The 23,827-nt window shown below is 30.6% G+C and overlaps 2 pseudogenes; both read right to left on the bottom strand.

Annotated features, from left to right (window-relative positions):
• LOC137927508 (NADH-ubiquinone oxidoreductase chain 1-like) overlaps window positions 1-22,126 on the bottom strand; it is a 216,078-nt pseudogene extending 193,952 nt beyond the window's left edge.
• On the bottom strand, window positions 15,428-16,121 carry LOC137927525 (ATP synthase subunit a-like; annotated as a pseudogene).
• Window positions 22,127-23,827: the final 1,701 nt, after the last annotated feature.

Below are 23,827 nucleotides of genomic sequence, written 5' to 3' on the forward strand. Positions count from 1 at the left end.
TAATACATTCGTATTAGTTTGCATTTTTAATTGCGTTTAATAAAAAATTATTAAAAAGACAACTTCAAATTTCATGCAGAATATACGAAAGACCTGATGGTTATTTTCGCTTCAAGATTTTCTAAGAAAGTTTTAATTTTCCCCTGAAATTGATATTAGAAAGGTAACCTAACTCTTAAATTTTTAAATCTATGCAGTATCAATGTAACGCTAGGTGGAGATTTTTCCGCTGGTCGATTAATACATTCGTCTTAGTTTTCAGTTTTGATTGCTTTTAATTAAAAAAATCCTAAAAAGACAACTTCAGATTTCAAGCAGTATAAACGAAACACCTGATGGTTATTTTCGCTTTAAGATTTTCTAAGAAAGTTTTAATTTTCCCCTGAAATTGATATTAGAAAGGTAACCTAACTCTTAAATTTTTAAATCTATGTCGTATCAATGTAACGCTAGTTGGAGATTTTTCCGCTGGTCGATTAATACATTCGTCTTAGTTTTCAGTTTTGATTGCTTTTAATAAAAAATATTAAAGAAACAACTTCAAATTTCGTGCAGTACATACGAAACACCTGATGTTGATTTGCGCTTCAAGATTTTCTAAGAAAGTCTCATTTTATTCTGAAATTGATATTAGAGACGTAACCTACCTTTTAAATTTTTAAATCTATGCAGTGTCAATGTAACGCTAGGTGGAGGTTTTTCCGCTGGTCAATTAATACATTCGTCTTAGTTTTCAGTTTTGATTTATTTTAATAAAACAATATTAAAAAGACAACTTCAGATTTTAAGCAGTATAAACGAAACACCTGATGTTTTTTAGCGCTTCAAGATTTTTAAAGAAAGTGTTTTTTTCTTCTGAAATTGATATTACAGACGTAACCTAACTTTTAAATTTTTAAATCTATACAGTATCAATGTAAAGCTAGGTGGAGATTTTTCCGCTGGTGGATTAACACATTCGTCTTAGTTTTTATTTTTGATTGCTTTTAATAAAAAATATTAAAAAGACAACTTCAAACTTCGTGCAGTATATACGGAACACCTGATGTTGATTTGCGCTTCAAGATTTTCTAAGAAAGTCTCATTTTATTCTGAAATTGATATTAGAGACGTAACCTACCTTTTAAATTTTTAAATCTATGCAGTATCAATGTAAAGCTAGGTGGAGATTTTTCCGCTGGTGGATTAACACATTCGTCTTAGTTTTTATTTTTGATTGCTTTTAATAAAAAATATTAAAAAGACAACTTCAAATTTCGTGCAGTATATACGAAACACCTGATGTTGATTTGCGCTTCAAGATTTTCTAAGAAATTCTCATTTTCCTCCTAAATTGATACGAGAGACGTAATCTACCTTTTAAATTTTTAAATCTATGCCGTATCAATGTAACGCTAGTTGGAGATTTTTCCGCTGGTCGATTAATACATTCGTCTTAGATTTTATTTTTGATTGCTTTTAATAAATAATATTAAAAAGACAACTTCAAACATCGTGCAGTATATACGAAACACCTGATGTTGATTTGCGCTTCAAGATTTTCTAAGAAAGTCTCATTTACTTCTGAAATTGATAGTAGAGACGTAACCTAACTTTTAAATTTTTAAATCTATGCCGTATCAATGTAACGCTAGGTGCAGATTTTTCCGCTGGTCGTTTAAAATATTCGTCTTAGTTTTCACTTTTGATTGCTTTTAATAAAAAAATATTAAAAAGACAACTTCAAATTTCAAGCAGTATTTTCGAAACACCTGATGTTGTTTTGCGCTTCAAAATTTTCTAAGAAAGTCTCATTTTCTTCTGAAATTGATATTAGGGACGTAACCAAATTTTTAATTTTTAAATATATGCCGTATCGATGTTACGCTAGGTGGAGATTTTTCCGCCGGTCGATTAATACATTCGTCTCAATTTTGATTTTTGATTGTTTTTAATAAAAAATATTAAAAAGACAACTTCAAACATCGTGCAGTATATACGAAACACCTGATGTTGATTTGCGCTTCAAGATTTTCTAAGAAAGTCTCATTTTTCTTCCTAAATTGATATTAGAGACGTAACCTAACTCTTAAATTTTTAAATCTATGCCGTATCAATGTAATGCTAGGTGGAGATTTTTCCGCTGGTCGATTAATACATTCGTCTTAGTTTTCAGTTTTGATTGCTTTTAATAAAAAATATTAAAGAAACAACTTCAAATTTCAAGCAGTATTTTCGAAACACCTGATGTTGTTTTGCGCTTCAAAATTTTCTAAGAAAGTCTCATTTTCTTCTGAAATTGATATTAGGGACGTAACCAAATTTTTAATTTTTAAATATATGCCGTATCGATGTTACGCTAGGTGGAGATTTTTCCGCCGGTCGATTAATACATTCGTCTCAATTTTGATTTTTGATTGTTTTTAATAAAAAATATTAAAAAGACAACTTCAAACATCGTGCAGTATATACGAAACACCTGATGTTGATTTGCGCTTCAAGATTTTCTAAGAAAGTCTCATTTTTCTTCCTAAATTGATATTAGAGACGTAACCTAACTCTTAAATTTTTAAATCTATGCCGTATCAATGTAACGCTAGGTGGAGATTTTTCCGCTGGTCGATTAATACATTCGTCTTAGTTTTCAGTTTTGATTGCTTTTAATAAAAAATATTAAAGAAACAACTTCAAATTTCAAGCAGTATTTTCGAAACACCTGATGTTGTTTTGCGCTTCAAAATTTTCTAAGTAAGTCTCATTTTCTTCTGAAATTGATATTAGGGACGTAACCAAATTTTTAATTTTTAAATCTATGCCGTATCGATGTTACGCTAGGTGGAGATTTTTCCGCCGGTCGATTAATACATTCGTCTCAATTTTGATTTTTGATTGTTTTTAATAAAAAATATTAAAAAGACAACTTCAAACATCGTGCAGTATATACGAAACACCTGATATTGATTTGCGCTTCAAGATTTTCTAAGAAAGTCTCATTTTTCTTCCTAAATTGATATTAGAGACGTAACCTAACTCTTAAATTTTTAAATCTATGCCGTATCAATGTAACGCTAGGTGGAGATTTTTCCGCTGGTCGATTAATACATTCGTCTTAGTTTTTAGTTTTGATTGCTTTTAATAAAAAAATCCTAAAAAGACAACTTCAGATTTCAAGCAGTATAAACGAAACACCTGATGGTTATTTTCGCTTTAAGATTTTCTAAGAAAGTTTTAATTTTCCCCTGAAATTGATATTAGAAAGGTAACCTAACTCTTAAATTTTTAAATCTATGTCGTATCAATGTAACGCTAGTTGGAGATTTTTCCGCTGGTCGATTAATACATTCGTCTTAGTTTTCAGTTTTGATTGCTTTTAATAAAAAATATTAAAGAAACAACTTCAAATTTCGTGCAGTACATGCGAAACACCTGATGTTGATTTGCGCTTCAAGATTTTCTAAGAAAGTCTCATTTTATTCTGAAATTGATATTAGAGACGTAACCTACCTTTTAAATTTTTAAATCTATGCAGTGTCAATGTAACGCTAGGTGGAGGTTTTTCCGCTGGTCAATTAATACATTCGTCTTAGTTTTCAGTTTTGATTTATTTTAATAAAACAATATTAAAAAGACAACTTCAGATTTTAAGCAGTATAAACGAAACACCTGATGTTTTTTAGCGCTTCAAGATTTTTAAAGAAAGTGTTTTTTTCTTCTGAAATTGATATTACAGACGTAACCTAACTTTTAAATTTTTAAATCTATACAGTATCAATGTAAAGCTAGGTGGAGATTTTTCCGCTGGTGGATTAACACATTCGTCTTAGTTTTTATTTTTGATTGCTTTTAATAAAAAATATTAAAAAGACAACTTCAAACTTCGTGCAGTATATACGGAACACCTGATGTTGATTTGCGCTTCAAGATTTTCTAAGAAAGTCTCATTTTATTCTGAAATTGATACGAGAGACGTAATCTACCTTTTAAATTTTTAAATCTATGCCGTATCAATGTAACGCTAGTTGGAGATTTTTCCGCTGGTCGATTAATACATTCGTCTTAGATTTTATTTTTGATTGCTTTTAATAAATAATATTAAAAAGACAACTTCAAACATCGTGCAGTATATACGAAACACCTGATGTTGATTTGCGCTTCAAGATTTTCTAAGAAAGTCTCATTTACTTCTGAAATTGATATTAGAGACGTAACCTTACTTTTAAATTTTTAAATCTATGCAGTATCAATGTAACGCTAGGTGGAGATTTTTCCGCTGGTCGATTAGTACATTCGTCTCAGTTTCCAATTTTGATTGCTTTTAATAACAAAATATTAAAAAGACAACTTCAAATTTCAACTAGTATGTACGAAACACCTGATGTTGTTTTGCGTTTTAAGATTTTCTAAGAAAGTCTCATTTTCTTCTGAAATTGATATTAGGGACGTAACCAAATTTTTAATTTTTAAATCTATGCCGTATCGATGTTACGCTAGGTGGAGATTTTTCCGCTGGTCGATTAATACATTCGTCTCAATTTTGATTTTTGATTGTTTTTAATAAAAAATATTAAAAAGACAACTTCAAACATCGTGCAGTATATACGAAACACCTGATATTGATTTGCGCTTCAAGATTTTCTAAGAAAGTCTCATTTTTCTTCCTAAATTGATATTAGAGACGTAACCTAACTCTTAAATTTTTAAATCTATGCCGTATCAATGTAACGCTAGGTGGAGATTTTTCCGCTGGTCGATTAATACATTCGTCTTAGTTTTCAGTTTTGATTGCTTTTAATAAAAAATATTAAAGAAACAACTTCAAATTTCGTGCAGTACATACGAAACACCTGATTTTGATTTGCGCTTCAAGATTTTCTAAGAAAGTCTCATTTTATTCTGAAATTGATATTAGAGACGTAACCTACCTTTTAAATTTTTAAATCTATGCAGTGTCAATGTAACGCTAGGTGGAGATTTTTCCGCTGGTCGATTAATACATTCGTCTTAGTTTTCAGTTATGATTTATTTTAATAAAACAATATTAAAAAGACAACTTCAGATTTCAAGCAGTATAAACGAAACACCTGATGTTGATTTTCGCTTCGAGATTTCCTAAGAATGTCTCATTTTTCTTCTAAAATTGATATTAGAGACGTAACCTAACTTTTAAATTTTTAAATCTATGTCGTATCAATGTAACGCTAGGTGGAGATTTTTCCACTGGTCGGTTAATACACTCGTCTAAAATTTCAGTTTATATTGCTTTTAGTAAAAAAATATTAAAAAGACAACTTCAAATTTCAAGCAGTATAAGCGAAACACCTGATGGTTATTTTCGCTTTAAGATTTTCTAAGAAAGTTTTAATTTTCCCCTGAAATTGATATTAGAAAGGTAACCTAACTTTTAAATTTTTAAATCTATGTCGTATCAATGTAACGCTAGTTGGAGATTTTTCCGCTGGTCGATTAATACATTCGTCTTAGTTGTTTTTATTTTTTATTGCTTTTTAATAAAAAAATCCTAAAAAGACAACTTCAGATTTCAAGCAGTATAAACGAAACACCTGATGGTTATTTTCGCTTCAAGATTTTCTAAGAAAGTTTTAATTTTCCCCTGAAATTGATATTAGAAAGATAACCTAACTCTTAAATTTTCAAATCTATGCAGTATCAATGTAACGCTAGGTGGAGATTTTTCCGCTGGTCGATTAATACATTCGTCTTAGTTGTTTTTATTTTTTATTGCTTTTAATAAAAAAATCCTAAAAAGACTACTTCAGATTTCAAGCAGTATAAGCGAAACACCTGATGTTGATTTGCGCTTCAAGATTTTCTAAGAAAGTCTCATTTTTCTTCCTAAATTGATATTAGAGACGTAACCTAACTCTTAAATTTATAAATCTATGCCGTATCAATGTAACGCTAGGTGGAGATTTTTCCGCTGGTCGATTAATACATTCGTCTTAGTTTTTAGTTTTGATTGCTTTTAATAAAAAAATCCTAAAAAGACAACTTCAGATTTCAAGCAGTATAAACGAAACACCTGATGGTTATTTTCGCTTTAAGATTTTCTAAGAAAGTTTTAATTTTCCCCTGAAATTGATATTAGAAAGGTAACCTAACTCTTAAATTTTTAAATCTATGTCGTATCAATGTAACGCTAGTTGGAGATTTTTCCGCTGGTCGATTAATACATTCGTCTTAGTTTTCAGTTTTGATTGCTTTTAATAAAAAATATTAAAGAAACAACTTCAAATTTCGTGCAGTACATGCGAAACACCTGATGTTGATTTGCGCTTCAAGATTTTCTAAGAAAGTCTCATTTTATTCTGAAATTGATATTAGAGACGTAACCTACCTTTTAAATTTTTAAATCTATGCAGTGTCAATGTAACGCTAGGTGGAGGTTTTTCCGCTGGTCAATTAATACATTCGTCTTAGTTTTCAGTTTTGATTTATTTTAATAAAACAATATTAAAAAGACAACTTCAGATTTTAAGCAGTATAAACGAAACACCTGATGTTTTTTAGCGCTTCAAGATTTTTAAAGAAAGTGTTTTTTTCTTCTGAAATTGATATTACAGACGTAACCTAACTTTTAAATTTTTAAATCTATACAGTATCAATGTAAAGCTAGGTGGAGATTTTTCCGCTGGTGGATTAACACATTCGTCTTAGTTTTTATTTTTGATTGCTTTTAATAAAAAATATTAAAAAGACAACTTCAAACTTCGTGCAGTATATACGGAACACCTGATGTTGATTTGCGCTTCAAGATTTTCTAAGAAAGTCTCATTTTATTCTGAAATTGATACGAGAGACGTAATCTACCTTTTAAATTTTTAAATCTATGCCGTATCAATGTAACGCTAGTTGGAGATTTTTCCGCTGGTCGATTAATACATTCGTCTTAGATTTTATTTTTGATTGCTTTTAATAAATAATATTAAAAAGACAACTTCAAACATCGTGCAGTATATACGAAACACCTGATGTTGATTTGCGCTTCAAGATTTTCTAAGAAAGTCTCATTTACTTCTGAAATTGATATTAGAGACGTAACCTTACTTTTAAATTTTTAAATCTATGCAGTATCAATGTAACGCTAGGTGGAGATTTTTCCGCTGGTCGATTAGTACATTCGTCTCAGTTTCCAATTTTGATTGCTTTTAATAACAAAATATTAAAAAGACAACTTCAAATTTCAACTAGTATGTACGAAACACCTGATGTTGTTTTGCGTTTTAAGATTTTCTAAGAAAGTCTCATTTTCTTCTGAAATTGATATTAGGGACGTAACCAAATTTTTAATTTTTAAATCTATGCCGTATCGATGTTACGCTAGGTGGAGATTTTTCCGCTGGTCGATTAATACATTCGTCTCAATTTTGATTTTTGATTGTTTTTAATAAAAAATATTAAAAAGACAACTTCAAACATCGTGCAGTATATACGAAACACCTGATATTGATTTGCGCTTCAAGATTTTCTAAGAAAGTCTCATTTTTCTTCCTAAATTGATATTAGAGACGTAACCTAACTCTTAAATTTTTAAATCTATGCCGTATCAATGTAACGCTAGGTGGAGATTTTTCCGCTGGTCGATTAATACATTCGTCTTAGTTTTCAGTTTTGATTGCTTTTAATAAAAAATATTAAAGAAACAACTTCAAATTTCGTGCAGTACATACGAAACACCTGATTTTGATTTGCGCTTCAAGATTTTCTAAGAAAGTCTCATTTTATTCTGAAATTGATATTAGAGACGTAACCTACCTTTTAAATTTTTAAATCTATGCAGTGTCAATGTAACGCTAGGTGGAGATTTTTCCGCTGGTCGATTAATACATTCGTCTTAGTTTTCAGTTATGATTTATTTTAATAAAACAATATTAAAAAGACAACTTCAGATTTCAAGCAGTATAAACGAAACACCTGATGTTGATTTTCGCTTCGAGATTTCCTAAGAATGTCTCATTTTTCTTCTAAAATTGATATTAGAGACGTAACCTAACTTTTAAATTTTTAAATCTATGTCGTATCAATGTAACGCTAGGTGGAGATTTTTCCACTGGTCGGTTAATACACTCGTCTAAAATTTCAGTTTATATTGCTTTTAGTAAAAAAATATTAAAAAGACAACTTCAAATTTCAAGCAGTATAAGCGAAACACCTGATGGTTATTTTCGCTTTAAGATTTTCTAAGAAAGTTTTAATTTTCCCCTGAAATTGATATTAGAAAGGTAACCTAACTCTTAAATTTTTAAATCTATGTCGTATCAATGTAACGCTAGTTGGAGATTTTTCCGCTGGTCGATTAATACATTCGTCTTAGTTGTTTTTATTTTTTATTGCTTTTTAATAAAAAAATCCTAAAAAGACAACTTCAGATTTCAAGCAGTATAAACGAAACACCTGATGGTTATTTTCGCTTCAAGATTTTCTAAGAAAGTTTTAATTTTCCCCTGAAATTGATATTAGAAAGATAACCTAACTCTTAAATTTTCAAATCTATGCAGTATCAATGTAACGCTAGGTGGAGATTTTTCCGCTGGTCGATTAATACATTCGTCTTAGTTGTTTTTATTTTTTATTGCTTTTAATAAAAAAATCCTAAAAAGACTACTTCAGATTTCAAGCAGTATAAGCGAAACACCTGATGGATATTTCCGCTTCAAGATTTTCTAAAAAAGTTTTAATTTACTACTGAAATTGATATTAGTGACGTAAACTAACTTTTAAATTTTTAATCTATGCCGTATCAATGTAACGCTAGGTGGAGATTTTTCCGCTGGTCGATTAATACATTCGTCTTAGTTTTCAGTTTTGATTGCTTTTAATAAAAAATATTAAAGAAACAACTTCAAATTTCGTGCAGTACATACGAAACACCTGATGTTGATTTGCGCTTCAAGATTTTCTAAGAAAGTCTCATTTTATTCTGAAATTGATATTAGAGACGTAACCTACCTTTTAAATTTTTAAATCTATGCAGTGTCAATGTAACGCTAGGTGGAGATTTTTCCGCTGGTCGATTAATACATTCGTCTTAGTTTTCAGTTATGATTTATTTTAATAAAACAATATTAAAAAGACAACTTCAGATTTCAAGCAGTATAAACGAAACACCTGATGTTGATTTTCGCTTCAAGATTTCCTAAGAATGTCTCATTTTTCTTCTAAAATTGATATTAGAGACGTAACCTAACTTTTAAATTTTTAAATCTATGTCGTATCAATGTAACGCTAGGTGGAGATTTTTCCGCTGGTCGATTAATACATTCGTCTTAGTTTTCAGTTTTGATTGCTTTTAATAAAAAATATTAAAGAAACAACTTCAAATTTCGTGCAGTACATACGAAACACCTGATGTTGATTTGCGCTTCAAGATTTTCTAAGAAAGTCTCATTTTATTCTGAAATTGATATTAGAGACGTAACCTACCTTTTAAATTTTTAAATCTATGCAGTGTCAATGTAACGCTAGGTGGAGATTTTTCCGCTGGTCGATTAATACATTCGTCTTAGTTTTCAGTTATGATTTATTTTAATAAAACAATATTAAAAAGACAACTTCAGATTTCAAGCAGTATAAACGAAACACCTGATGTTGATTTTCGCTTCAAGATTTCCTAAGAATGTCTCATTTTTCTTCTAAAATTGATATTAGAGACGTAACCTAACTTTTAAATTTTTAAATCTATGTCGTATCAATGTAACGCTAGGTGGAGATTTTTCCACTGGTCGGTTAATACACTCGTCTAAAATTTCAGTTTATATTGCTTTTAATAAAAAAATATTAAAAAGACAACTTCAAATTTCAAGCAGTATAAGCGAAACACCTGATGTTGATTTTCGGTTCAAGATTTCCTAATTATGTTTAATTTTTTTTCTAAAATTGATATCAGAGACGTAATCTAACTTTTAAATTTTTTAATCTACGCCGTATCAATGTAACGCGAGGTGGAGATTTCTCCGCTGGTCGGTTAATACACTCGTCTTAAATTTCAGTTTTTATTGCTTTTAATAAATAAAAATTAAATTAATTTAATTTAATAATTAAAAATTGAAGTCCATGAAATCCTGTTGCTACAAAAAAGTAGATCCATAAATTCTAACTGCAATAGAAAAAGAAGCTTCAAAATATTCATATGCTTGTAAAATAGAAAAATAAATTCCTAATATAATAGTGATAAATAAACCTTGTAGTAATATTGCTATAAAAAAGCCGCCAGATGTGAAAGTTCCCGCGGACGTCGTCACAACGCTCAACCTTTTGTTTGTCTCGCCCACTCGTCTCGCTCACTCGCACGGCGTGCACGATACGCACTCTTGCTTGCTCTTGGCAGGTAGCCAAGACGCGCAGCACGTGCGCCCGCGGCCGTTGGAGTTCTGAGAGTCGGATTTGAGCCATGGTTCGATGCGCAACCGCGCGTAGGCGAATTATTCATTTTCCGCGCACAAATTGTTTTAATAATTAAATAAACGTGTTTCCACATCACACTGTCGCCCAACCCGTGGCCTACGCGCTAATTATCGACGAAATCGCGTACTCAACCGTTCGCCATCTTAGCGTCGTAGAAGAATCCTATCGAAAATTTAACAATTGTGCGTTATCGGAGTGAATTTCGTCAGTGGTTTGCATCTGTTGTTTGCGATGCCGCGTTGCAAGGCTACAGGCGTCCGTAACAACGTCGAGAATGAGGACTCGGACAGGTTCATGACCGAGGGGCAGCTATCGTCGTTCATGGCGGCGTTCGCCAAGGCTCAAGCGGAGTCAAACCGCCAGCTAATAGAGAGTCTTTTGCTGCGATCGCCGGCCTTCACCACAGGAGCGCCCTCGCCATCACCATCGCCATCGTCGTCTTCGGCTCATCCGTCTCCGTCGGGAAACTTCGCCGGTTGCACGGCTCGTTTCAAATTAACACGAGAAAGTGTACAAAGCAATCAGCGAGCAGGGAGTGCGGGCTCGCGCGCGCGTGCGACGTGCAAGGCACGCGCCGCCGCCGCCGCCGCCGCCGTCGTCGCTGTACCAGCTGTGGTAAGCGCAGCAAATGCGCCGAATCGAGGTAAACGGTTTTGTGTTTATTGCAAGAAGAGTGGACATAATCGCGATGAGTGCTCAAGGCTTAGATCTAAAAGTGATCCGCATACAGTTTCGTGTTACGGTTGTGGTATGAAAGGTATTATTCGTGCTAATTGTGTTAACTGTAATACAAAAAATACGGACACTAAGGATTCGTTCTTTGCATGCGATTTTATGTCAACAAATAGGCATTTATATTCCAAAACCGAGGCATCGCAATGTCAAGCCCATGTTTCTTTTGATTGTAATACTGTTTTTTTAAATTCTGTTTGTAATGTATATGATGTACCTGATGCGCGGTCAGTGGATAACTCGCGTACCGAGCGCTTGCGTCCGGATGTTTGTACCAAAGGCCGTCCAATTTTGGACATAGAGATTTTTGGCTATCGCGGTACCGGTCTATTAGACACGGCGGCTAAACGTAGCGTTGCCGGATCCACGCTGTACTCCTTGTTGCTTAAGTTAGGGCAGCCGATGCGTAGTAGCGTCATGACTGTAAAACTTGCTGACGGTGTAGTTCGTGACGTGACAGTCAGACTGGTGGACGTTGTGGTGATGCTCGCGGGCGCATCAATACCTATCACATTTATAATTTTTCCAGATGCAGTTAACAATGAAACATTGCTAGGCATTGATTTTATACGTAAAGCTGGTTTGGTTATTGATATTTTTAATGAAACGTGGTTCACAGCTAATCAACCTCAGGTCATTCACCCCTTGCGTTGTGAGAAATCACGTAACTTCATCGGGTGCGCCTCTGCCGACATGTTGCGTTCGGACGAGGGTATGATGCTGTCACCACCTGAAAGAGCAAGCCTTGCGCAGACATTGCAGGAATACGAGGACATTTTCCGAGAAGGGGGAGGACCGACGTCGTTCGCTGAACACCGCATTGACACCGGCACCCACCCGCCGATCGCCGTCCCGCCGTACCGCCTGACGCCTGCGAAAAAAGAAGTTATGGAGGCTGAAATTAATAAGATGCTGACGGAGGGTGTCATCGAAGAGTGTGAGTCTCCGTGGGCAGCACCAGCGCTGTTGGTACCTAAAAAGGATGGGTCCTACAGATTTTGTGTGGATTATCGCAAATTGAATTCCATCACGAAGGTCGACTCCTATCCGCTTCCGGTGATCGACGATCTACTGCAGTATACTGGCAAAAGCTGTCTCATGAGCACCATCGACCTCAAGGCAGGTTACTGGCAGGTTGCTGTCAAGGAAGAGGATCGCGACAAGACCGCCTTCGTGTCACCATTTGGCGTTTTCAGATTCAATCGTGTGCCTTTTGGCTTGCGCAACGCTCCAGCGACGTTCCAGCGTCTGATTGACAGGTTTCGTTCAGGGTCTGCTTTAAAAGGCGTGACTATTTTAGGTTACATAGACGACCTCATCGTGATCTCTGAAAACTTTGCTCAGCATCTACAGGATCTTCGAGTTGTTTTCGATCGCCTTCGTGTCTTCAGCCTGTGCGCCAATCGAGCTAAATGCGTGTTTGCTAGAGAAAGTGTTAAGTATCTAGGTCACGTGATTTCGTCTCAAGGGCTATCGCCGGATCCTGACAAAATCAGCGCCATCGTCGATATGAACGAGCCAACGAATGTGAAGCACTTGAAATCCTTCTTACAGACGTGCTCGTGGTTCCGCAAGTTCGTGCCGAACTTCGCAAAGGTTGCGCAACCATTGACTATGCTGACGAAGAAAGATCAGTCTTGGTTGTGGGGCGAAGCTCAAGTCACCGCGTTCTTGGAACTTAAGAAATCACTTACCTCTCCTCCAATCCTCATCCAGCCAGATTATAGTCTTCCTTTTGTGCTTAGGACTGACTAGAGCAGCTATGCTTTAGGTGCAGCTCTCTTGCAGGGGGAGTCGCCGCGCGAGGAGCGTCCGATCGCGTACGCCAGCCGCCTTCTGACTTCGGCGGAACGAAACTACTCAACCACCGAGCGTGAAGCTCTTGCAGTTGTGTGGGCAGTCGAGAAGTTTCGCGGCTACATCGATGGTCATCCCGTGCGCGTCGCCAGCGACCACCAGCCCCTGAAGTGGTTACTAACCTTGAAGTCTCCTGCAGGTAGATTGGTCCGTTGGGCTATGAAGTTGCAGTCTTTCGATCTCCAAGTGGACTACACCCCAGGAAAGGCAAACGTCATCGCAGATTCTCTCAGTCGACCGCCATGCGTTGAGGAGGCTCGAGATGCTTGTGGCGTCTGTACGGTGGTGGTTGAAACGCCACGATGGGAGGCAACCGCTCTTCGTGAAGATCAGCTCGCAGATCCTGAAATCGCGAAGATTATCCTGGGCCTGGAGGGAAAGGAAGAAGTGGAGATTGGTAGGTGGACAGATAGAGGTTATCATATGTCAAAGGGGATACTTTACCGATATACGGAAGCAGAAACGGATGAACCGCAGCTTGTTGTACCAGTCAACCGTCGGAAGCAAGTTATGGTTGAATGTCACGACGCTGCAACAGCTGGTCACGGTGGTGTTGATAGGACTTTGCATCGTATTTCCCAGCGGTTCTATTTTCCCGGAATGCGTCGTTTTGTAGCGGAGTATCTCAAGTCTTGTACTGAATGTCAGCGTTACAAGCCTTCGAATGAGAAGCCTTCAGGCTTGTTGCAGACTCCAGTACCCGCACAGCGCTTCGAAGTTGTAGCAGTAGATTTGTTCGGTCCACTTCCTAAGGGTCCCAAGGGTGAACGTTGGGTCCTTATTGTCGAAGACACCGCCAGTAAGTGGGTAGAGCTGTTTGCGCTTACTGAAGCTACTGCTGAAGCTTGTGCTAAGATCTTGATAGAGGAGGTTTTCCTTCGTTTTGGTGTTCCTAGGCGATTAATTTCTGACAATGGTGTCCAATTCGTCGCCGATGTTATGCAGAAAGCCATGTTTGTTTTGGGTGTTAAGCAGAATCTGGTGCCCCTGTATCATCCAGAAGCGAATCCTGTGGAGAGGAAGAACAGGGACCTTAAGGTGCAAATGGCTATCCTCGTGGAAAATCACCATCAAAAATGGCCTGAAGCTCTGCCCTTTATTCGTTTCGCTTTAAACACATCGTTGACAAAAGCAACCCAACAGACTCCTGCATACCTGACTTTTGCTCGCGAACTTCGCTCACCAATTGCAGCTCAGACGGACTTGCGTGCAGTTGTCGAAGCGGAGAACTACGTGCCGCAAATCACACCTTATCTGCTAAGACTCGCAGATACTCTCCAGTCCAGCAAAGAAAGTATTGAACACCAACAAGACCTCCGCAAAGCTGTTAAAGATAAAATTCGTAAAAGTGACAGTCTCGACGTCGGCGACCTCGTATTGATGAAAACGCACGTTCTCAGCAACTCTGCAAAAGGAGTCAGCGCTAAGTTCGTACCTAAACGAGACGGGCCTTACGTCGTTCAGAAGAAAGTTAGCCCAACTACGTACCTGTTAGCGTTTCCTGATAAGTCCGACATTACCATTGGGAAGTATCATGTCTCTGACTTAAGACGCTATCATTCGCGAGAGGGTGAATGCACTGAGATTCCTGAGCCTGTGGCTCCAAAACGTCCTCGCGGCCGACCGCGAAAGCTTGTGTCGGTTTGACCAGTTGTGAGGTCACTGGTCCTGGTCAAAAGGGGGAGTATGTAGTAATATTGCTATAAAAAAGCCGCCAGATGTGAAAGTTCCCGCGGACGTCGTCACAACGCTCAACCTTTTGTTTGTCTCGCCCACTCGTCTCGCTCACTCGCACGGCGTGCACGATACGCACTCTTGCTTGCTCTTGGCAGGTAGCCAAGACGCGCAGCACGTGCGCCCGCGGCCGTTGGAGTTCTGAGAGTCGGATTTGAGCCATGGTTCGATGCGCAACCGCGCGTAGGCGAATTATTCATTTTCCGCGCACAAATTGTTTTAATAATTAAATAAACGTGTTTCCACATCACAACCTTGAGTTATTTGAGAAAAATTATTTTGTATAATTGCATGGTGAGCTCAGGTAACTGTAATTCCTGAGGTAATTAAAATAATTGTATTTAATAATGGAATTTGAAAGGGGTTAAATGGGATAATTCTAAAGGGAGGTCATATTGCACCAATTTCAATATTAGGTGAAAGACTACTATGAAAAAAAGCTCAAAAAAATGAGATAAAGAAAAATACTTCAGAGATAATAAAAAGAATTATTCCTCATCGTAAACCTTTTGATACAAATAAAGTATGTTTACCTTGGAAAGTACCTTCTCGACAAATATCTCGTCATCATTGATATATTGTTAATAAAATAATCATGTAGCCTAATATTATTAAATTTATGTTAAAATTGTGAAATCATTTAATTATTCCTGTAACTAAAGTTATTACTCCAATAGATCCTGTTAAAGGTCAGGGACTAAAATCTACTAAGTGGTAAGGGTGATTATTATGTATTGTTATTAATTAGTTTCACTAGAATATAATGTTCTAAGAATAGAAATTACATAGGATTGAATAATTGCAACTGCTGATTCAAGAATTAATAGTAAAATTTGAATAAAAATTTAAAAAATTAGTATATAAGAAGGTACATTAATTCCAGTATTTCTCAATAAGGTAAGAAGAAGATGGCCTGCAATTATATTAGCAGTTAGTCGAACTGCTAATGTTCCTGGTCGAATAACCTTACTAATTGTTCCAATTAATACTATAAAAGGTATGAGAATACTAGGAGTTCCTTGAGGAATTATATGAATAAATATATGTTGGTAATTATTAATTCAACCATATAATATAAATCTTAATCATAGTGAAAGGGAAATAGAAAGAGAAATTTTTAAATGACTTGTTCTAGTAAAAATATAAGGAAATAGTCCTAAAAAATTATTGAATAAAATAAAAGAAAATAATGAAATAAAAATAAAAGTTGACCCATTAAATCTATTAGGGCCTAATAAAGTTTTAAATTCATTATGTAATTTATTAAGAATTAATTTTCAAAAAACAAATTTACGATTGGAAATAAATCAAAATGTATATGGAATAATAATTAAACCAATAAGGATTCTAATTCAATTTAATTGTAGATTAAATAAATTAGTTGAAGGATCGAAAATTGAAAATTTTTTTAACGTTTTAATTTTGATTATTATTAAAATTATTTTTATTTAAGAAAATATAATAATTTATAATATTAAATAAAATAGAAATAGTAATAAAAAAAAAGAAAGATAAAATTCATTTAATGGGTATTATTTGAGGAATAAAAGAATATTACTTTAGTAATAATATAAATTTGACATATTTATGTTATAAATTTAACTAATTCTTTCATTAGAAATAATTGCTAATTTACTATTAAGTGGTTTAAGAGACCAATACTTGCTTTCAGTCATCTAATGAAGAATAATTATTAATTCAATTAATAAAATTTTTAATAGAAATTCTTTCAATTACAATAGGTATAAATCTGTGATTTGACCCACAAATTTCAGAACATTGACCATAAAAAATTCCTGGGCGATTAATATAAAGATTTCCTTGATTGAGTCGACCAGGATTAGCATCAATTTTAACTCTTAGAGAAGGAATAGTTCATGAATGAATTACATCTGTTGCTGTAATTATAATACGAATTTGGTTATTTATAGGTAAAACAATACGATTATCAACATCTAATAAACGGAATTTTTTTATTTCTGAATTATTATATTGAATTATATAAGAATCAAATTCAATATTGTTAAAGTCAGAATATTCATAGCTTCAATATCATTGATGGCCAATAGATTTTAGAGTGATTAATGGATTATTAAGTTCATCTAATAAACATAAAAGACGAAGAGAAGGTAAAGCTACAAAAATTAGGGTAATAGCTGGAATAATTGTTCAAATTAATTCAATTATTTGACCTTCTAGTAAAAATCGATTAATATAATTATTGAAAAATAAGTTAATCATTAAATATCTAACTAAAATAGTAATTATAATTAAAATAACTAAGGTATGATCATGAAAAAAAATAATTTGTTCTATTAGGGGAGATGCTCCATTTTGGAGATTAAAATTAGATCAGGTTGCCATTTCTAAAAAAAGGATAATCCTTTATAAATGGGGTTTAAATCCATTACATATAATCTGCCATATTAGAAATTTCTTAAAATAGGAAGTTCATTATAAGAATGTTCTGCTGGGGGTAAATTTTGTAGTCAGTTCATAATAGAAGATGATATATTAAGGGAGAATAAAATTATTCGTTTATTAATTATTGATTCTCAAATAATTAATATTATTATTATTATAGATAATAAAGAAATATAAGAACCAAAAGAGGAAATGATATTTCAAGAAATGAAACTGTCAGGATAATCAGAATATCGACGAGGTATTCCTGCTAATCCTAAAAAATGTTGGGGAAAAAAGGTTAAATTTACTCCAATAAATATTGTAAAAAATTGAATTTTTAAAAGAAAAGGATTAAGGGAAAGGCCGGAAAATAAAAGATATCAGTGAATAAATCCTCCCATATTTGCAAATACAGCTCCTATAGATAAAACATAATGAAAATGAGCTACTACATAATAAGTATCATGAAGAGAAACATCAATAGATGAATTAGCTAAAATTACACCAGTTAATCCTCCAACAGTGAAAAGAAAAATAAATCCTAAACTTCATAAAATAGAAGGACTGTAATTAATTTGTGTTCCATGTAAAGTGGCAAGTCAACTGAAAATTTTAATTCCTGTAGGTACAGCAATAATTATTGTGGCTGAGGTAAAATAAGCTCGAGTATCAATATCTATTCCTACTGTAAATATATGATGAGCTCAAACAATAAATCCTAAAAGGCCAATTGCTATTATAGCATAAATTATTCCTAAACAACCAAAAGTTTCCTTTTTACCTCTTTCTTGAGAAATAATATGAGAGATTATTCCAAATCCAGGTAAAATTAAAATATAAACTTCAGGATGGCCAAAAAATCAAAATAAATGTTGATATAAGATAGGATCTCCTCCTCCAGCAGGATCAAAGAAAGAAGTATTAAGATTACGATCTGTAAGAAGTATAGTAATAGCTCCAGCTAAAACAGGAAGAGATAGAAGTAATAATAAAGCTGTAATACCTACTGCTCATACAAATAAAGGTATTTGATCGAAAGATATATTATTAACTCGTATATTAATAATCGTTGTAATAAAATTAATTGCCCCTAGAATAGAAGAAATTCCTGCTAAGTGTAAGAAAAAAATAGCTAGATCAACTGATCTGCCTCTATGTGCAATATTAGAAGAAAGAGGGGGGTAAACTGTTCATCCTGTACCTGCTCCATTTTCAACAATTCTTCTAGAAATTAATAAAGTTAAAGAAGGAGGTAAAAGTCAAAATCTTATATTATTTATTCGAGGGAAAGCTATATCAGGAGCTCCTAATATTAAAGGGACTAATCAATTACCAAATCCTCCGATTATAATTGGTATAACTATAAAAAAAATTATAATAAAAGCATGAGCTGTAACAATAGTTATAAATTTGATCATCTCCAATTAAAGAGCCAGGATTTCCTAATTCAATTCGAATTAATAAACTTAGGGAAGTGCCTAAAATTCCAGCTCAAATTCCAAAAATAAAATATAATGTTCCAATATCTTTATGATTAGTAGAATATAGTCATTTTCGCTAATAAAATGGTTGAAGTATGAGCGATAAATTGTAAATTTATTTATGACAAATAATCTCTTTTATTAATTAGGTCTTATAGTCAATAATGATGTAAAATTGCAAATTTTAAGGAGTAATTTTTTTTTACTAAGGCTTAAAGAATTTCTTTTTTTATAATTTTGAAGATTATTAGTTTATATAACTTAAAACCGTATATAAAAAAAAAAGTTCTTAAGATTATTCCTAGTAAAGAAATTATACTTAATAAATTAATAATAAATATTGAGTTAATTTTAGAAAAAAATTTAAATCATTTTGTTTTTAGATAATTAAATATTAATGATGAATAAACAATTCGAATATAATAAAATAATAAAATTAAACTTATTATGATAAAAATAAAAGTAATAAAAAAAGTTGACTATTTAATAAAAAATTAATAATAATTCATTTAGGAAAAAATCCTAAAAATGGCGGTAATCCTCCTAATGATAAAAAATTAATTAAAAAAGAAATTTTAATTAAAGAATTTATATTAATTATAAATAATTGATTAATAAAATAAAAAATTAAAAAATTAAATAAAAAGCATATAATTCTAATTAAAAATGAACAAAAAATTAAATAAAATATTCATAAGTTTTCTCTAATTATTAAAGCTGCTAATATTCATCCTAAATTATTAATTGAGGAAAAAGATATAAGTTTTCGTAAAGATGTTTGGTTAAATCCTCCTAAAGCACCAATAATAGCATTAAGAATTATAATTATAATTAAAAAGTTATAATTTATATAATAAGACAATAAAATTATGGGGGAAATTTTTTGTCAAGTTATAATAATAAAACAATTAAATCATGATAATCCTTCAATAATATTGGGAAATCAAAAACGGAAAGGGGCTGATCCTATTTTTATTAATATAGAAGAATTAATTATAATAGATAAAAAATAATTAATTTCAAATCTTTTAATTATAATTATTTTAATTAAAATTGAAAATAAAAAATTAATAGAAGCAATTGCGTGAGTAAGGAAATATTTTAAAGCTGCTTCAGAAGATAAAAGATTTTTAGAACTAGAAATAAGGGGAATAAATCTAAGTAAATTAATTTCTAATCCAAGTCAAGAATTAGAAGAAATGGAAATTAAAGTTCTAACAAATAGAATAAAATAAAAAAATATTTTATTTGAATTAATATTTAGAAAAATTTATAATAGGGGGATTATAAAGAACTAAAAATTCAATTTATTAATATTTATATTTTAGTGTAAGAAGCACAATAATTTTTGATATTATTAGATATAGTTTGATTCAATAAATAATATAATAAAGGAAGAATTCTACATTATTTATCCTATCAGAATAATTTTAATTTTTATATATTATAAAAAATATATATATTATTATAAAAAATTAATGAGCAATGGTTAATAAATTATATTAAATAAGAAAAACAAATTAAATTTATTTATAAATTTTATTTATATGCGTATACATATATATATATATATATATATATATATATATATATATATATATATATATATATATATATGTATATATTAAATATTTAATTAATTATTAATTTAAATGTTATAATAAATATTTAAATATATTAATAAATTAATAATATAAATAAGAAATTGTATTTTATAAATAATATAATATTAATTTTATATTATTTAATTAATATAGAAAAAAAAAGAAAAGAATAATAAATAAAATTTAATAATTTCTAATAAATATTTTAATATAAAAAAAACTATGTGTCAAAATTAAATATATAAATAAATTTTTTATGGTTCAAATATTTTAATTTTAATTTGTTTTACATATAAATTTTAGTGTTAATTTTTAATTATTTTAATAATTTTAAAATTAAAATATAGTAGTAATTAAAATTAAAAATTTAAGAAATTAAGATTTAGTATTATTTAATAATTATTAACAAATTTTGTGCCAGCAGTTGCGGTTATACAAAAAATAATTTAAATTTTATCAGTATATAATTAATATTATTTTAAAGAAAATAGATAATTAATTGTTAAGTGAAATTTTAATAAATTAAAATTTTCATTATAAAATATGAATTATTAATTTTTTTCAAAAACTAGGATTAGATACCCTATTATTAAAAATTAAATTTAAAATACTAAAATAGTATATAATTATTTATAAAAACTTAAATAATTTGGCGGTATTTTAGTTCATTTAGAGTAATCTGTTTATTAATTGATAATCCACGAATAAATTTACTTAATTATTTAATTTTGTATATCGTTGTTAAAAAAATATTTTTTTATAAAAATAATATTTTAAAATTTAAATAAAAAATTAATTCAGATCAAGATGCAGATTATAATTAAGAATATAATGGATTACAATAAGAAATAATTAAATGGATAATATTTTTTAAAAAATATTGGAAGGTGGATTTAAATGTAATTTTATTTAGTTTAATAAAATGATTTTAAATTAAAATATGTACATATTGCCCGTCGCTTTCATTTATAAATTGAAATAAGTCGTAACAAAGTAGAGGTACTGGAAAGTGTTTCTAGAAAGAACAAATTAGAGCTTGAAAAAGTATTTCATTTACATTGAAAAGATATTATATTAATAATTAATTTGAGGGGGAAAAATTAATAAATAAAAAAATAATAATTTTTTTTTAAATATAGATATTTAATGGGGGTTAAAGTATTTATAAAGAAAAAATTAAAAATTTTATAGTGAATTAATATTGTAAAATAAATTTTAAATATTTGAAAATTAATCAAAATAAAAGTAAATTTAATTTATTGTATCTTGTGTATCAGAGTTTATTAATAAAAATTTTTATCTCGAATTTAAAAGAGTTAATTAATTATAAAAGTTAATGTTGAATAATTATTTTTAATAATTAATTAGAAATGAAATGTTAATCGTTTTAAATATAACTAGTTTTTTTAGAAAAAAAATTAATTTAAAATATTTTATTATATAATTTTTATTAATTAAATTTTTATTAAAAAATATTCAATATTTTAAGGGATAAGCTTTAAAATAAAATGTTATAATATATAATTTATATATTATAACAACAGTTCAAATCGGTGTGAGCCAGGTTGGTTTCTATCTTTAGAAAATTATAATATTTTAGTACGAAAGGATCAAATATTAAAAATAATTTTTATAAAATGAATGTTATTAATAAATTAATAACTATTTTGGCAGAAAAAATGTAATGATTTTAGAAGTCATGAATATATAATTATTTATATATATATAGTAAATGATGATAAAAGATATAATATTATTTATTATTGGGATATTAATTATAATTATTGGTTTTTTAGTAGGAGTTTCTTTTTTAACTTTATTAGAACGTAAAGTTTTAGGCTATATTCAAATTCGAAAAGGACCTAATAAAGTTGGTTTTATGGGAATTTTACAGCCTTTTTCTGATGCTATTAAATTATTTACTAAGGAGCATACTTTCCCTAATTATTCTAATTATATATCTTATTATTTTTCTCCTGTTATTAGATTTATTATTTCTTTGATATTATGAATATTAATTCCTTATTATTTTAATATAATTAGATTTAATTGAGGAATTTTATTTTTTTTATGTTGTACTAGTTTAGGAGTTTATACTGTTATAGTTGCTGGATGATCTTCTAATTCTAATTATGCTTTATTGGGGGGTTTACGAGCGGTTGCTCAAACTATTTCTTATGAAGTTAGATTAGCTTTAATTATATTATCAAGAATAATTTTAATTATAGATTTTAATTTAATATCATTTTTTTATCAGGAAATAATTTGATTTTTATTTTTAATCATTCCTTTAAGATTATGTTGAATATCATCAAGATTAGCTAAAACTAATCGAACTCCTTTTGATTTTGCTGAAGGAGAAAGAGAATTAGTGTCTGGATTTAATATTGAATATAGAAGAGGGGGATTTGCTTTAATTTTTTTAGCGGAATATTCTAGAATTTTATTTATAAGATTATTATTTATTTTAATATATATAGGGGGTTATAGACTTAGATTACATTTTATTTAAAATTAGTTTTTATTTCTTTTTTTATTTATTTGAGTGCGAGGAACTTTACCTTGATATCGTTATGATAAATTAATATATTTATCTTGAAAAGGTTATTTACCTATTTCGTTAAATTTTTTATTATTTTTTATTGGGGTAAAATTTTTTTTAAATTAAATAATATTTTTAGTATAAATTAATATAATAAGTATCCTTTCTTAAGTTTTCAAAACAAATGCTTATACAAGCTCATTAATTTAAATATTAATTAAAAATTAAGTTATCTCAAAATTTGTTAATAATAGGATTAATAATAAAATAAGAAAAGTATATAATAGTTAATAATTGGCCAGTAATAATGTAAGGGTCTTCAACTGGGCGTGCCCCAATTCAAGTTAATAAAAAAATAGTAATAATTATAATTCAGAAAATAATTTGATTAATATGATAGAATTGAATTCCTTGTATTTTTTTATTAAATGTAAATGGTAAGATAATTAAAATTAAAATAGATATGACTAAAGCAATTACTCCTCCTAATTTATAAGGGATAGATCGTAAAATTGCATAAGCGAATAAGAAATATCATTCAGGTTGAATATGGATAGGAGTTACTAATGGATTAGCAGGAATAAAATTATCTGGATCTCCTAATAAATAAGGATTAGTTAAAGTTAAAAGAGTTAATAATAAAATTAAAGTAATGAATCCAATTAAATCCTTAAATGTAAAAAATGGGTGAAAAGGAATTTTATCTAAATTACTATTAATTCCTAATGGATTATTAGATCCTGTTTGATGTAAGAATAAAAGGTGAATTATTGTTAATATAAGAATAATAAAAGGAAATAAAAAATGGAAAGAATAAGATCGAGTTAAAGTAGCATTATCTACTGCAAATCCTCCTCAAATTCAATTTACTAATATAGTTCCTAAACAAGGAATAGCTGAAAGAAGATTTGTAATAACAGTCCTTCCTAGATGTCCTTCTCGCTATTCTTCGCTCTCTTAACGTCTCTCCTCTTGCTTTGGCGTGGTTTGAGTCTTACCTTCGTGGTCGTTCTCAGCGGATCCACTCTGATGATGTCTCCTCAGACTGGTGCGATCTCGGTGCGGGTGTG

Source organism: Battus philenor, unplaced genomic scaffold (genome assembly GCF_028537555.1).
Source record: "Battus philenor isolate CCGP_79_NKW_IND1 unplaced genomic scaffold, ilBatPhil1.0.hap1 SCAF_31, whole genome shotgun sequence".
In the NCBI taxonomy this organism is placed as follows: Eukaryota; Metazoa; Arthropoda; class Insecta; order Lepidoptera; family Papilionidae; genus Battus; species Battus philenor.